We start from the raw sequence: 15,887 nt of genomic DNA, 5'->3' as shown, positions 1-15,887 counted from the left end.
GACAGTATCACAGCATCATGCTGCTTATCACTAGTCTGGGAAAAGATCAAATTTCAAAAAGTAAAGACGGTCTCTAATGAATGTGTGTTGCTTTTGCACCATCACAAAGCTGAAAAATAGTCAGTTGAAACATCATAAACTCAGGGGCCATCTGTACATATTATATGTATGTATGTACATAGGTACATATACGTAGATTGTGTATTTGTATAAACAGTTGACCCTTGCTGTTCACAATTCCCTATTTGAGAATCTCCTGCTCCCTGAAGTTTATTTGGAACCTCAATATCAAACTTCAGTAGGCTTTTACAGTCATTAGTGGACACACATATAGCCGTGAAAAAATTTGAGTCTCCCTGTATGCACGTTCCCAGCTCAGGTCAAACAAGGCAATGTTCTGCTTTCTTTTTGCACTCTCGGACAACAATGACCAGAGGATGGAGATAGCAGCGGGCAATGCAGTGGAATCCAAGAAGCTCTGGCTCTGGGACCAGTTGACCAGGATTTGAAACCCAGTTCTGGTACCTGTTAGTGCAGCAGCCCCTGGCGAGTCACATAACACTTTCGAACCTCATTTTCTCTTTCATAAAAATAAAGAGAAAAGAACCTACCATGGTAACTGAGTTGTTTCTTTGAATTTAAGATTAAGATTATAATCTATGAGATTATATAAGTATCTGTGTGTGTGTGTGTGTGTGTGTGTGTGTGTGTGTGTATTTCCACTAAGAACAATGGCTCAGTATTCACTAATTCAGTGTTTGCAGGGACTTTCTAGAACATAACTACCAGGAATAACAAGAATCAGTTGTGCATGTATGTGTGTATATACAATAAACATATAAAAATATTCAACCTCACCAGTAATAACAGAACTGCATGCTAAAATTATACAGAGTTTTACTAGCAGATTAACAAAAAATAATGGTCAGTAATATAATGTTTTGATGAGGATCTGGAATAAGTAGTACTTTTACTAACTCTTGCAGAGAGGGATACAAACTAACACAAATTTCTCAGAGATAATTTGAAAAATATCTTGCAATTAGGAAAACCCATCAATTACTTCAAAATCTATCTCACAGACATAAGGATTAATTTAGGCTATAAATAAAAATTAAGATCATCCACATGACTATCAGCAGGAAAATGTTTTAAAATACTTAGTCCCAGCAGCATCTGGGAGGCTCGGTCAGTTAAGCAAAAGACTCAGGTCATGATCTCAGGGTTGATTTTATCTCAGGTCATGTTTGCAGAGTTCCATGAGATCTAGCCTCACTGTTAGCATGGAGCCTGCTTGACATTCTCTCTCCCTCTTCCTCTGTCACTCCCCCACTTGCACATGCACACACAAACACGCACGCTCTCTCTCAAAATAAGCAAATTAATTTAAAAAACAATAATAAAATAAAATAAGATACTTAGTCCCATCCACATTCAAAAATAGTATGAAAAAGTAGGGGGGGAAATACAAATAAACTGATGTACTGATGTCCATTTTATTTCAAGTGAAAAAACTTGTTTTCAATTTTACATAGATTATATATATGCACACACATATGTAATGTGTACTTCTTTCATGTACATGTGTACACACATACATTTAACATGCAAATATATTTAAAAATATATTTATATAAATATATACAGAAAGACGTGAAAGGATGCCCTCCAAAATGTTTCCAGTAATTACAGACAGGAGGATAATGGAATCTTACTGCATGAGGGTAGGCAATGATGTCAAGGTTTTATTGTTGCTTCTGTGGCTGTTTTTCACTTAATACTATTATTCTTGGATATTTTTATTTCTTTAAAAAGAGCATGCATCCTTGTATTATTTTTAGAATTTAAATTTTATTTGTTACCATTCAAAAATTTCACCCAATTAAACATATCACAAATTTTAGTTTTACTTATAATTCTTAGCCTAGATTTGTAAAAAACTTTTTCTATCAATATCCCCACTGCTTACGTTGTATAAAATTGCCTGGCTACATTTCAGTGGAAGTGAATTAGTTTCCTTGTCTCTATAAGGAAAACACTATAAAGACAGTACAAAATCAACTATGTACTAACTTGTCCAAAATTTTCTAAACAGTCATAATATAATTTATTTCTCTCATAAATACTAAAGAATCTTCTTTGATTTGTTCAGAAATTTTTAGGCATTTGGCAACTCTGTTCAAATTTAAGCAAAGCTTACGAAACTGATATGGTTTACTCAGAGGGTATAAATTATATCATTAGAAACAGCACTGGCTTTATTTTTCCCTATGAAACATCATATCATACATGGCAACAGAAAATATGTTATTTTCCAACCCCCAAAGTAACTATTATGTGTGTCTACAAGATCATTTAATTTATTTTTAATGATTCGAATCTTTTCTTAGGGTCAAAGTCATCTTGTATATCAACTTGCTTTTACAAATTAATGTTTTGAAGGAAACAGTAAAAGTCAAGTTGCTTGGGAGTACATTAAATTATATGCTAGTTAATAGTGTTAGAGAGATGGCTTAAAAATAAATTGCCCATAATACCTTTTAATAAAAGCACTAAATGCACTTTTTTTATTCTATGTTAAAAGCAGATGCCTATTTGGCACTGTTTGGAATCCCATTTGCCATGTATATTTTGATTAATATTATGCTGGGTAATCTGCTCTATGTGGTCTAGGTTCAGTAACCTCACTGTAAAATAATGAGCCTTCAAGAATAAAAAATATGCTCACTATAAAGTTGCATATTCTGAGAAGCAGTGAACGTATTCAAATGAAATGAAAAAATGAGGTTTTCACCCAGTAAATTTGCTCGAAGTGAAACTTACATTTCTCAATTTGTATTTAGCTGTCAGTCTGTGCACTAAAAACTGGACGAGCTATCAACCTTTTGCATATGTTTTCTATAAATACCTTTTCTTCTCTGATTCGACTGCCATAGGACTCTGCAGAAGCAGTGGTCTTAAGGGAGCTTACAGCAACTGGGATGCAGCCAATGGCAGTGAGTTCCCACACTAAGTGGCATCTTCAGAAAAGGACCAGCACTCATATTTTATGCAATATGTAACATGATTTACCCAGGGTTGTCAGAAGAGATGAATTTCAGCCAATGCAAGGTAATGAATAGTAATATATGCTGCATATATTTGACTTATAACCCTTGGCATTTCGAAACAAAATTCTTTTGAAGAATTCATTTTATACGTCATAAACTTTTCTACTGTTTTTCCTGTTTGGGCTGTCTTTGTCATCAGACTTCTCAGGAAAGTATTATTCAAAATTGTAAATGAAGCAATATTTTTTGAGAATACTCACCTAAGATTTCCTTTCCAGGCAACACTTGAAATAGGAAAGTTAGAGTGTAAAAAATGGTGGGTTTCATGAAGTCAGAACCTAGAGAAGAGAAAAAATCCAATGGGTTGTTGTTTGTCCATGATAATAAGAAATTTGTTAATAAAGTTTAATGCTCTTTTCTCTCATGAAACAGGATCTTTTAGAAACATAGAAAAATAATTTTGCTACGTTTAATTTTACATATCTGGAATGAAATTAAAAGGCTCAGCTAGCATAGAGATATATTTTTTTTGTTCAAGGCATAACACTATCCATTAAATATAAACATAGCTACTTCCCAGGTTACCTTCTTTTGATCTAATAAACACTATGTTTTAATGGTCATTGTTAAAGAACCTAAGGAACTTTGCTGTTGTCCCTCAGATGATTGTTATGCGATAATTTGGGTAATCCCATATAGCTTTGCATTTTAGTTTACATTTCCTTCCTTGTTTTTCTCCCAACACATAAACACACAAATGTTTTTTAGAGATTCTCACATAATATGTTGATGACAAGTAACTAATTAATGTTTAACATCATATTATAATCATACATAAAACACCTATTTTCAAATCTTCCATCCACATTTTCGTGTGTATATTTTCAAATAATATCCATAGAGAGATTTCAACATTTGGTTATGTTCACAAAACACAACAGAAGTGAAGGAATGCCCCATCCACGCACATACATACATTATTTTGCTAAATACACATACACTTTCCATGCAATATGGACACTGCCCCTGAAACTGTGCCTGCTTTCTCCCCAGTGATTCCATTCTGAAGTTTCTCCTGGCATATCCTTTGGAGTTCACAAACGAAACTTGAAGCTGGCCCCTGTAACAAGGCCCCAGAGACTTTGCATTTGCAGTAGCTCCTTACATCTCAATAACAGAAAACAAGACTTGGGAATAGATATATCTTCTCAATCTTATGAGGAGTGTGAAGGCTACTACTTGAATTATTCATTGAAGAGGGAATAGGAAGATTATGTGACCACAGCCCACCTTTGCAACTGAACGTTTTAACATCATTATAAAAAAACATGTATTACACATTTGTTATGGTGCTGAGCCAGGCACTGTGTACACGGAATTTATGAGAATTACCCTCCATAAATATTCAGTTAAGACATAACCGAATATCTGTAAGACAGATAATGAACATCTACTTATGTAAATTATATAAATATCTCCATAAATATGCTAACCAGAGGTGAAAATGTATACACTATATTCAATTATACAAGGGATTTGGTTTTTGTTTATTTTTTTAAATCGCCTTTTCTAGACCTGAAAATAACAGAAGGAAGATTTTAATAGAGGAGTCAGAGCAAATAATAAACTTCCATATTCTCCAATCTTAATCAGTGTCCAGGCCCACAAGTTTTATACATGATGAGTATAAATCATTTCTAATTCCACCATTGTTAACATGAAAATGTTTTGACATAGGTCACCAAGCCGACTTTGTAAGCTTCCCTGCCAGAAGATAAATTCAAAAGGAAAATGATGAAGACTGTCCCTGTGTTGACACTCAGGTTGGCTAATGGTTTTGTTCTTCCTATTTAGCTAAGTCATGAAATGCTATTCTTAGAAGGACAGTGCAATCCCTCCAGCATATATATTCAAAGATCATTTTCATAATTTAATAAGGCATTTATTTAAACCCTAGTTATTAAGCCAGACTGGTTTTTTTTTTTTTATTTTTTTTATTCACTTACTTTATGTTGGTCACTGCTCTGGGCACCAGAGAAACTGAGATGATCAAGACACAGCCTCAGCTTTCAATGGGCTTCTAATCTACTAATCAGAGCACAGTAATCAGCCACATAAGTGGATAATTATAATAAAATACTCTGCATGCTGTGTTGAGAGAATTCAGAGAACCATCCAACCCAGACTAAAGATTTCCAGATTGTATCCCACAGGACAATCACAAGCTACAGAGATAGAAAAAAAAAAAAAGGCAGACTATAAGGGAATGGTGGGGAGTTGTGGGGATAAGAGGAGCATCAGACAATGATAACCTTGTGAAAAGTCTAAGGCACAAGGGAATTGGGTCTCTTCTAAGAACTGCATGTAGGGGAGGTTAAGGGAATGGGAAAATATGGTTGACAAGACACCGATCATGACAAGCCTTGTATCTAAAGCAAAGGTTTAAACTTGATCCCAATAATAAGGGAAATTATTAAAGACTTTTAGGTAGGAGAGGTGATCATAAGGCTCTTTTAAAGAAATAACTCTGCTAGCAGTGTCAGAGGACAAACTGGAAAGGACAAAGGATCAGCTAGGAAAACTGGGATGGTAGGATGGGCTTGTGGCAGGAAAAGACTGAGGTTTTCATTTTCCTGTGAAGCTTGGTCTTGTTAAGAGTTATTTCTACAGTGTGGCAGTCAGATTTTGCACAGTAATCTACAAAGCATGTAAATACCCAACATAAGCATTAGCATTTGTCATTTTGACTAGCACAACTGGCAGAGCCTGGGAAAGAGTAAGCTTTTATAACCAAGAAGACTACCCTGTTTCTCAATCCAAATAAAAATATTAGCAAAATCTTACGGCCAAAGATAATGAATATGAATGTATTGTCACCCAAAATTCATTTATTTAGATGAATCAATTATCTCAACTCCTGAATATTTCCCTAATCTGTCCCCAGTGGAAAGAGGCAAATTTGCAAGAATGATAGCAGTCAACGTTAGACATACACTATTACCTGAATGACATCACTTATTCTTTGTTTATTAATAATTAGAAATACTAAAATAATTAGAAGTAATCACCTGCACATACTGAATGATGAGTTAGTGTGTAGGGGCTACCTCAGTGGGAGCATTTGAATTTTGGCAAAATGATAAAAAAGAACAAGATCCAAAAGGTATTTGGGGTATTCCCAGGGTCAGATTGTGGGTGGGCACTAGTACCCAATTACCCTTCTTGACTGCTTTCTTGAGTCTAGAAGCTACCCGGAGATGGCTGTACCAGAACAATAGTTTAAAATGGCACTAGTAAGGAACTCAGATGGGACATTATCTTTGGCCCATCTGTACAGTATCCTAGTTAGATTATTTGTACTTTGGGTAATAAAACTTCTCTTGTTTATATGAAAGGTTATTGGGAGTATAATCTTTATTTTCAGAAAACCCATAAAACGGGGGAAAAAACAAACACTCAGGATAGGAATAGTTAAACAAAAAGACTAAAACCTAATGTTTTAGCAGAAAACAGCTGAAAAAGAAAATCTTCTGTGGGTAGGTAGGTATATTACTATACTACCCTAGGATTAGAACTTTGTTGACCCCAAGTCAAGTTGAGTAGTCAGACCACTCCCCTCTACTTACTGTATTTTCATCCCTTCTTTGCAATGTCTCATTAGAGAGATGATAATAGATGATGATGATAGATAGATAATAGATCGATCGATTGATGAATAGATAAAGTATTAAAGCCCATCAAATTCAGGTCAATGGGAAATTAGTCAATTGTGAGATAGATCTGAAGAAATTACAGAGATTGTTATAGGATAAAGAAAATTTAGTTAATAGGAAGTTTATGAGACATGGGTAAAAAGAAAGAGAAGGTTCAAAATTCATCAATGAATTCTAGGAAGAGAGGAATTCAAGACAAAGAAAATATATATAAAATGTTGGACAGGCAATAAGAATTTTTCAGAAAGACATAAACTCCAGATACATTAAGGACAATAATCCTCAAGTGGGGTAAATGAAAATAAGCCAATACCTAGACTCACCATAGTCAAATGTATAACACAAAAAAGAAAGATACTATTTTAAAACCTAGTAAAAAAAAAAAAAAAAAATTCCCAATCGCAAGTAAATTGAAATCTGGTTAACAACAACAGGGAAAGCCAGAGTCAGTGGAACAGTATATTTAAGTGATAAAACAAAATAAATGAGAATATAATTCTATGATTTCAGAAATTATCTTTCAATAATAAGTGCAAAGAAGAGCATTTTTAGATAAGCAAAACTGGAGGGAGTTTACTACAACCAAACCCTCACTAAAGGAAATATGAAAGAAAGAAAATCAACCTAGAAAAAATAATGAACATACGGGTAAATCTAAAATAATGTTTATGGTATATGTAATAATAATGTCTAATTTAAGAGGCTAAAATGGAAAAAATATCAATACAGTACAAAAATCCTGGATGATAGAATTATATAAGAAGAGAGGGAGGATGATTGAAGTTAAAGCATTCTGAACTTTCATTTAAGAGCTAGACTGCATATAAACGAAATCCCACTGTATGGTATCTACAAGAAATCCTTATAACCATGGCATTGAAAGGTAGAAAGTAAAAGGATGGGGGAAATAATACTCCAGGAAAAACTGATATGACTATTTAATTGCTGACAACACAAACTTTAGGGCAAAATAATTAGCAGAGATAAAGAGAAACTGTATATATAGATAATATGCTATAATTTACCAACAGGATATGAATCCAAATTGGTATGCACCTAAAAACCACTCAAAAAATATGTAATGCAAAAATGAATGAATACAAGGATGACAAATCCTTAATGAGAGATTTTAACCCAACTCTGTCTATATGGCTGAAGTTAAAAAGCATGCAATCTGCAGAATTGGCAAAAGAATGACATAATAAACCCAAGGAAAACAGAAATAAGGAATTAATAAAGATATCACGAAGACAAGAAATTGGGTAATTTATAGCATATTCATATGATAGAGTATAGTGGTATATATGATAAACTCCTAAGAGAAAAAGGAAGAACTATATTAAATTTGTACTAATCACAACAGGAAAGGAACACATGATCAGGGAGGAGAACACAACAAACCTCAAAGGTGGTAGGTACATAGTTATGTGCTTTAGGTATGCTATTTGGAAAATATTAAATACTATATATGAAAAGTTAAACTAGGGTGTCTCATTCTCTGACTGCCCATGCTAAAAACAAAGTACATTATCTGTAACAATATTATGCACTTATATTTTAACATTGTATTCATTAATTTTATCAGGTCTCATTTCCTCAACTAGAGTATAAGCCTGCTTTACTCTACATTGCCTTGTTCAATTATTGACTCTCGGGCATGAAGGTCCTCAATGAGTAAATGTCATTTGATTTACTTGCCAGATGGTGATATGTGATAATATTAAGGATACAGTTGTCTCAGCTATCTCTATAGCATTTAACTCAACTTTACATTCTGAAATTCTTAATTGTTAATTAACTGTGCTTAGCATTCCTGTTTTGTATATTACTCACTACCTTCTTTCCAAGGTTCTAACTTTAATATGCCTTTTCATATAAACAACTCCATCTCCAGAATGATTGTGTCCTGCATAAAACCACCTAAGCCCTAAGTAATTAATTTACTGTGGGGCTAAGCACATCAGGTTAGTCTATTATCTTCAAAGAGCCATGGATACAAGAGCCCTCAGTTTCACAATTTGTTGAGCTGTAACAGAACTTTTCACTGAGGAAGGAAGGAAGGAAGGAAGGAAGGAAGGAAGGAAGGAAGGAAGGAAGGAAGGAAAGGAGGAAACTTTACTAAAATAAATGCATATTTAACACCTTCCACAGTTTCCACTTACAATGGCATTTAAACCATTATTTAGAGCAAATATTTTCCTTCCCCTATTAACTCTTTTAAATGTTTCCAAAATGCTTTCTATTATAACTGTGGAAATATTTTTAATAACAGTGATATGAATTTTATCTACTGTTAATTCCAAATAAAAGACAATGTTTATAAATACTTTTTTAATTTTGCCATGTAATAAACAATTATTTCCTCTGGTATTCTTAGAGAATTCAAAACTCTAAGTGATTATCAGTGAAAGATTATTATATAACTGGACTGACAAAACTATTAATACAGTTTTCCCAAGAGACTTTGACAAACATCATCTCTGGATGATTAATTTATTGTCCTATAAATTAATTTATTGTCCTATAATTTGGGGAATGTTTAACTTATTTTCTCAAACATTATAGATTATACTGTTTAAAGTAATTTCTGAATAAGAGAACCTAGTAAATTTATGATTCTTACAATGGCTGTAGTGCCCCTGTGATATCATCAGTAAATCTTCTGATACTTCTAGGTCTATTTCATTATGAACACAAAGAGGATTTTTAAATAAATTTGGCTTGTAATAGATAAATCATATCGTACACCCCAAATAGGATTTTTTTAAATTTTTTTTTCAACATTTATTTATTTTTGGGACAGAGAGAGACAGAGCATGAACGGGGGAGGGGCAGAGAGAGAGGGAGACACAGAATCGGAAACAGGCTCCAGGCTCTGAGCCATCAGCCCAGAGCCTGACGCGGGGCTCGAACTCACGGACTGCGAGATCATGACCTGGCTGAAGTCGGACGCCCAACCGACTGCGCCACCCAGGCGCCCCCCAAATAGGATTATTTTGAATGTAACCATGCTAGACTTCTTTGCTAAATTTACCTTGTCTTCTAAACACTGCAATAGAAGAATCATTAGCATTTATTATTACTTGCCTTTATCAATAATATTTTAATGTGTTTGGGACATAATAATAACCATTTAAAAACTGTGTATATATAATTGTGCCTTCTGGTGTCTGGTGCATCATAGGCAATTAAAAGCAGTAGGCTTATTTTACCTTCTTATTTGATTTCATCAAAAGTGCCATGCCGATGGCTTTATCTTTAAAGTTATACTCTTTCTCTTTCCCAAGATCTCAGGGCTTAGTGCATCTTACACTTACTATCTGTGCTTTATTTTTTAAAGATTATTTGTTTATTTTTTAGAGAAAGAGAGAGAGCAGGGGAGGGGGAGAGAGACAGGGAGATAGAGAGAATCCCAAGCAGGTTATGCACTGACAGCATGGAGCCTGATGCAGGGCTCCAGCTCATGAACCATGAGATCATGACCTGAGCTGAAATCAAGAGTCAGACAGTCAACTGACTCAGCCACCCAGGGCCCCCATCCATGTTTTAAGTAGGATAAATCTGATATACATGAGAATCAATAGTCTATCTATTTCACAGTATGGGTTTTAACTGTAAATTTTGGTTTTTTAAAATGTTATTTCTATGCTATTAGGCAGAAGGATAGCTCTACAGGCTATTAACAGAGTTGTGCTAAGCATAGTATCATTTTGGTCACTACCAAAATTCTACTGGCCAGTTTTCATTACCAAAATGAGTATGTTAATGATGAAACACACACATGTGGATAATTATATGTATATATGAATATATGCATGCAGGTTGAAGGAAGTGCTCAGTCCTACAGTTTCATGGATGCTTCCTAATATATGGAGATAGATATTGTGCCCTAGTAACTTTTCACTCTATGTGCTGGTTTCACTCTTCATCAGGGACCAGTGTTAATAGTCTGAAGCTAATGAACAAAAGGGTTCAGTCATAATATGGACTGATTATTTCCATGACGGTCATGATCAAAGACTATAGTCCTCAACCACAGCCAGTCATTTCACAAATGCACGCCATACTATTTTAAAGGAAAAAAGATACAAGATATACGGTCTCAATTTAAATGTTCCTTCCTCAAGGAAAATAACTCTTACTCTCACCCCAAGATAAGATTTCTATGCTGTATATCCACAGCTTTGTATTATTCACCTTTCATAGCACCCATAACACATGAAAGGAATTACATGTTTAATCATTAACTTAGTTTGGATTCTTCATAAGCAGTCTGAGATTGGATTCATGGATTATTAGGAGTAAACTGTCAGACGAAACCTGTATGGGAATGAGGGAGCAGGACAAGGAAGAGGAGCAAGTTAAGCAAAGTTTGAAGTTTAGCTTCAGCCTAATCCCACAGGGGAGTTCTGGAACATGAATTGTCCCACAGAATATATCCAGCCTTGAAGAAACGTTATTACACTTTTAGACACAGTGTCATTCAGTCATTGCCTACAGGCTGCCTAAAGACAGTAGAAATGCAAAGGCTTAATTCCTAGGCATCTCCAAGCAAGATGGCTCCAGTATCCTAAGAGCAAAACTCTGGAAAAAGTTACAGATATGAGACATTACAGCAAAATTCTACCGTGGCAGTTGGAAGGAAGGCACACCAAAGGAACAAAATGGTTCCCAGGCACTCTAGGCAGGGCACCAATGAGTCTGTGGTAATTGCCTTTCTTCTCTAAAAGTATAAGCTCACTAATGACAGAGGAAGTTTCAGTTTTGTTTAAGGGCTGAATGATACCAAGCGCATACCATACACTTCAGAAATATTTGTAGTAAGAATGCATAAGTAAATGAGTCAATGGAATTATTTGGCAGTTAGCAAATCATATTTCCACCTACTTTAAATTCATTACCATCTTAATGAGAAATGGCACCATAGGTGGATTGAAGGCATTGATAATCAGGTATATATGTGACTGTAGAGGAAAGCTCACCAGAATAAAATACACATGATACCTATTACGGTGTCCACACTTGTTACTATGTTTTTCTATACAATCGTTATTTTTTTTAAATCTATCCATTCAGTGTTTAGGTTAGTATATTACTTTTGTACATAAGTCAGAACATAATATGGTAGTTATCTAGCAAAAAGTTAAACAGAAAGGCAAGAAATCTAAGAGTCAAGGAATTTTATTAGCTTGTTATTTTAACACGTTAGCAAGCCAATGAGTTAATGCTGATTAGCTTATGTGATTAACCTATTACTACCACTATCAGTGATGTCTGGCACATGTGTTTATATATTTGCAAGATTAATGTAAAATATTTTACACTGTTTATTGCCTAGCTTATGTCATAAACATTTTGGTTTTCTATATGTCCTTCATATTTACAGTAACAAATATACATACACACATACATTCACATATGAATGCATGCATATTCTACAGATTGTATGTTGCCAAAATATTTTATTATGGCATTCTTTTCTTTTGTTCATATTTTTCTGTCATCGTTAAAGCTACAATGAACATATTTGTGTCTATTTGTGCTTCTGTTTGATTGCTTAATTGGGATAAAATTAGGAATGAAAATATTTAAGTCTAAGCAATTTATTTTTTTTAACTTTATTTATTTATTTTGAGAGAGAGCAGGGGAGGGGCAGAGAGAGAGGGAGAGAGACAATCCCAAGCAGGCTCCATGCTGGCAGCTCAGAGTCTGACAAGGGCCTTGATCACACAAGCCGTGAGATCATGACCCGAGCCAAAAATCAAGAGTCAGACGTTCAACCAACTGAGTCACCCAGGTACCCCTAAGTCTAAGCACTTTAATTTCTCTGCCATATTGCTTTTCAGAAAGGCTATACTAAATTGCTAAATTAGCAGTAATGAATTAATATGGTCATTTCTTTTCAATATAGCCAGTATTGGATGTTTTGGGTTTTGTTCCCTTGTTTTTTAATTTTACTATGTAAAACACTACCCTATGAATGCTTTATTTTGCCTTATTTTGGTAACTAGAGAGGCTAATGCCTTATTTGTCAGTTTTATTGCCTCTTTTACAAACTATCATATTGTTTGCCCATTAATTTATTTAGAATGTCAAATCTTTCTTACAAATTTGAATATAGATTACCATTATCATGTTGAGGAAAATATCTACAACTTATATAAAAATAATATTATTATTTTATTTAGGTTTTATCTTTTTCCCAGAAAATTAATATGCATACATAGTTTTATAACTTCTATTAATTCAAAGAAAAAATGTTATTTTACCACAGAGCTATTATTCTATTCCATTAGTTGCTACTTTTTCTTTTGTTTCATGCTCATTTTTAACTATTTAATGAACTTGCCATTTATTTTAAATTAAGAGGGTAAGGTGGGAATAACATTTTTCCACAATTGTTCCAAACACACTTATATAACTGTTTTAATGTGGTTTTTTTTAGAAAATTTATGTTATCACACAATAAGAATTGGTATATAATTATTGATATTTCAGATCTCTACCTTCTATTCCACTTAATGTCTACAACATTGCACAATTGTAATATTTTATGTATTGATACTAAACAATATGTTTTAATGTTTGATGGGGCAGGTCACTTTTTTATTATTTAATAATCCTACATATTTTCTCCTAACAAACAGTTTCCCAATTTACTTTTATGAAGAATTATGTTACAAATTTTGGTGCAATTATTTAAATTTTATTTTATATTTTATATAATTAAAAATTGCATTTTTGGAAATATGTAGTAGCCCCTTGCAAGAATTGGCTCACTATGTCCAATTATTCAAATTTTCAAATGATAAGATTATGCAGTTTTCATATAAAGTCTCACCATACGTTAAAATACAACTTTATCCCTAAATATTTCCTATATTATATATCCTGAGGAATCTCTCCCTCTTTAAAATTATATTTCCTAGTTTATTAATTACTGGATTATAGAAATACAAGAAAAATTATATATTTACATTATGTTTAGATATGTATTAGTTTACGATGGATTTACATGGATGTTCTAAGTGTATAATTTCATATATATGTATACATATGTATGTGCATATATATAAATACACTCCTGGTCCATACTTATTTCTCATTTACTTTTCTTTATATTTCCATTCTCAAGGAATTTAAATGTTTTATTAACAACAGAGAAGCATTACTCCTGATTTTAGAGTTAATCTATTCCCTTTAAGACTCTCTAAAAACAGCTATTTCCCCTTTTCTGTTAAAAATATAGACACATGACTCTGAAAACTCTAAAACATTGGTGAAAGACATTGAAGATTACACAAACAAATGGAAATTATATTCCATTTTCACGGAATAAAAAAATTAATCTTATTAAAATGTCCCTACTACCAAAAGTGATCCTCAGATTCAATGCAATCCCTATCAAAATACCAATGACATTTTTACAGAACTGGAAAAGATAATACTAACATTTTTATGGAACCAAATAGCCCAACCAATCTTGAGAAAGAAGAATGAACCTGGAGTTATAACAATCCCAGATATCAAGATAAACTATAAAGCTATAGTAATCAAAACAGTATGGTACTGGACAAAATAGATACATAGATCAAGAGAACAAAATAGAGTCCAGAGATAAACCCACACTTACATCATCAATTACTCTACAATAAAGGAGGCAAGAATATGCACCTTCTTCAATAAATGGTGGTGGGAAAACTGGATAGCTACATGCAAAAGAAGGAAGCTGAATCATTTTATTATATCATACAAAAAAAAAAAAACCTCAAAATGGATTAAAGGCCTAAATGAAACCTAAAGCCATAAAACTCCTAGAAGAAAACATAGGCAATAAATTCTCTGGAGGATTACCATTCATCCATGTCTCCTCAGGCAAGGGAAACAAAACCAAAAATAGTCTTGGGACTACAGCCAAATAAAATGCTCTTGCACAGTGAATAAAACCATCAACAAAACAAAAAGGCAGAATATATAAAGAACTTATATAACTCAACACCAAAAAAAAAAATCTGATTAAAAATAGGCAGAGGACACGAATAGACATTTTTCCAAAGAAGACATAACAATGGCAAACAAGCACATGAAAAGATGCTCAACATTGCTCATTATCAGGGAAATACAACTCAAAACCACAATAAGATACATGGCAATCAAAAAGAATGAAATCTTGCCATCTGCAACTACATGGATGGTACTTGAGGGTATTATGCTAAGTGAAATTAGTCAGAGAAAGACATATATCATATGACTTCACTCATATGAGGACTTCAAGAGACAAAACAGATGAACGTAAGGAAAGGGAAATAAAAATAATATAAAAACAGGGAGGGGGACAAAAGAGAAGAGAGTCATAAATATGGAGAACAAACAGAGGGTTACTGGAGGGGGTGTGGGAGGAGAGATGGGCTAAATGGGTAAGGGGTATTAAGGAATCTACTCCTGAAATCATTGTTGCACTATATGTTAAGTTGGATGTAAATTTAAAAAAATAAAATTAAAAAAAACCCAAAAACATATGACCTTACACCTGTCAGAATGGCTAAAATAAAAAGACAAGAAGCAAAAAGTGTTGGTGAGAATGTAGAGAAAAGAGAAGCCTCACGCACTGTTGATGGGAAGCAAATTGATGCAGCCATGGTGGAAAAGAGTATGGAAGTTTCTCACAAAATTTTAAATGGAAATATCATATGATCCAATAATTGGACTACTGGGTATTTACCCAAAGGAAACAAAAACACTAATCCAAAAAGATAGATGCACCGCTGTTTGCTGTCGCATTATTTACAACAGCCAAGATATGGAAACTACCCAAGTATGTATCAACAAATGAAGCAAGATGTGGTAGATATATAGATACCCACACAAACACAAACATACACACACACACACACACACACACACACACACACGAATATTACTCAGCTATAAAAAAGAATAATATCTTTCCATTTGCAACAACATGAATGGACCCAGAGTGTATTACGCTAAGTGAAATAAGTTGGAGAAAGACAAATACCATACGATTTAACTTATGTGTGGAAACTGAAAAACAAAACAAATGAATTTAAAAAAAGCAGAAACAGACCTATACAGAAACAAACAGATGAATGCCAGAGGAGAG

This window comes from Panthera tigris, chromosome A1 (genome assembly GCF_018350195.1).
Source record: "Panthera tigris isolate Pti1 chromosome A1, P.tigris_Pti1_mat1.1, whole genome shotgun sequence".
Taxonomy (NCBI): Eukaryota; Metazoa; Chordata; class Mammalia; order Carnivora; family Felidae; genus Panthera; species Panthera tigris.
Note: the sequence above shows the minus strand (reverse complement) of the source record.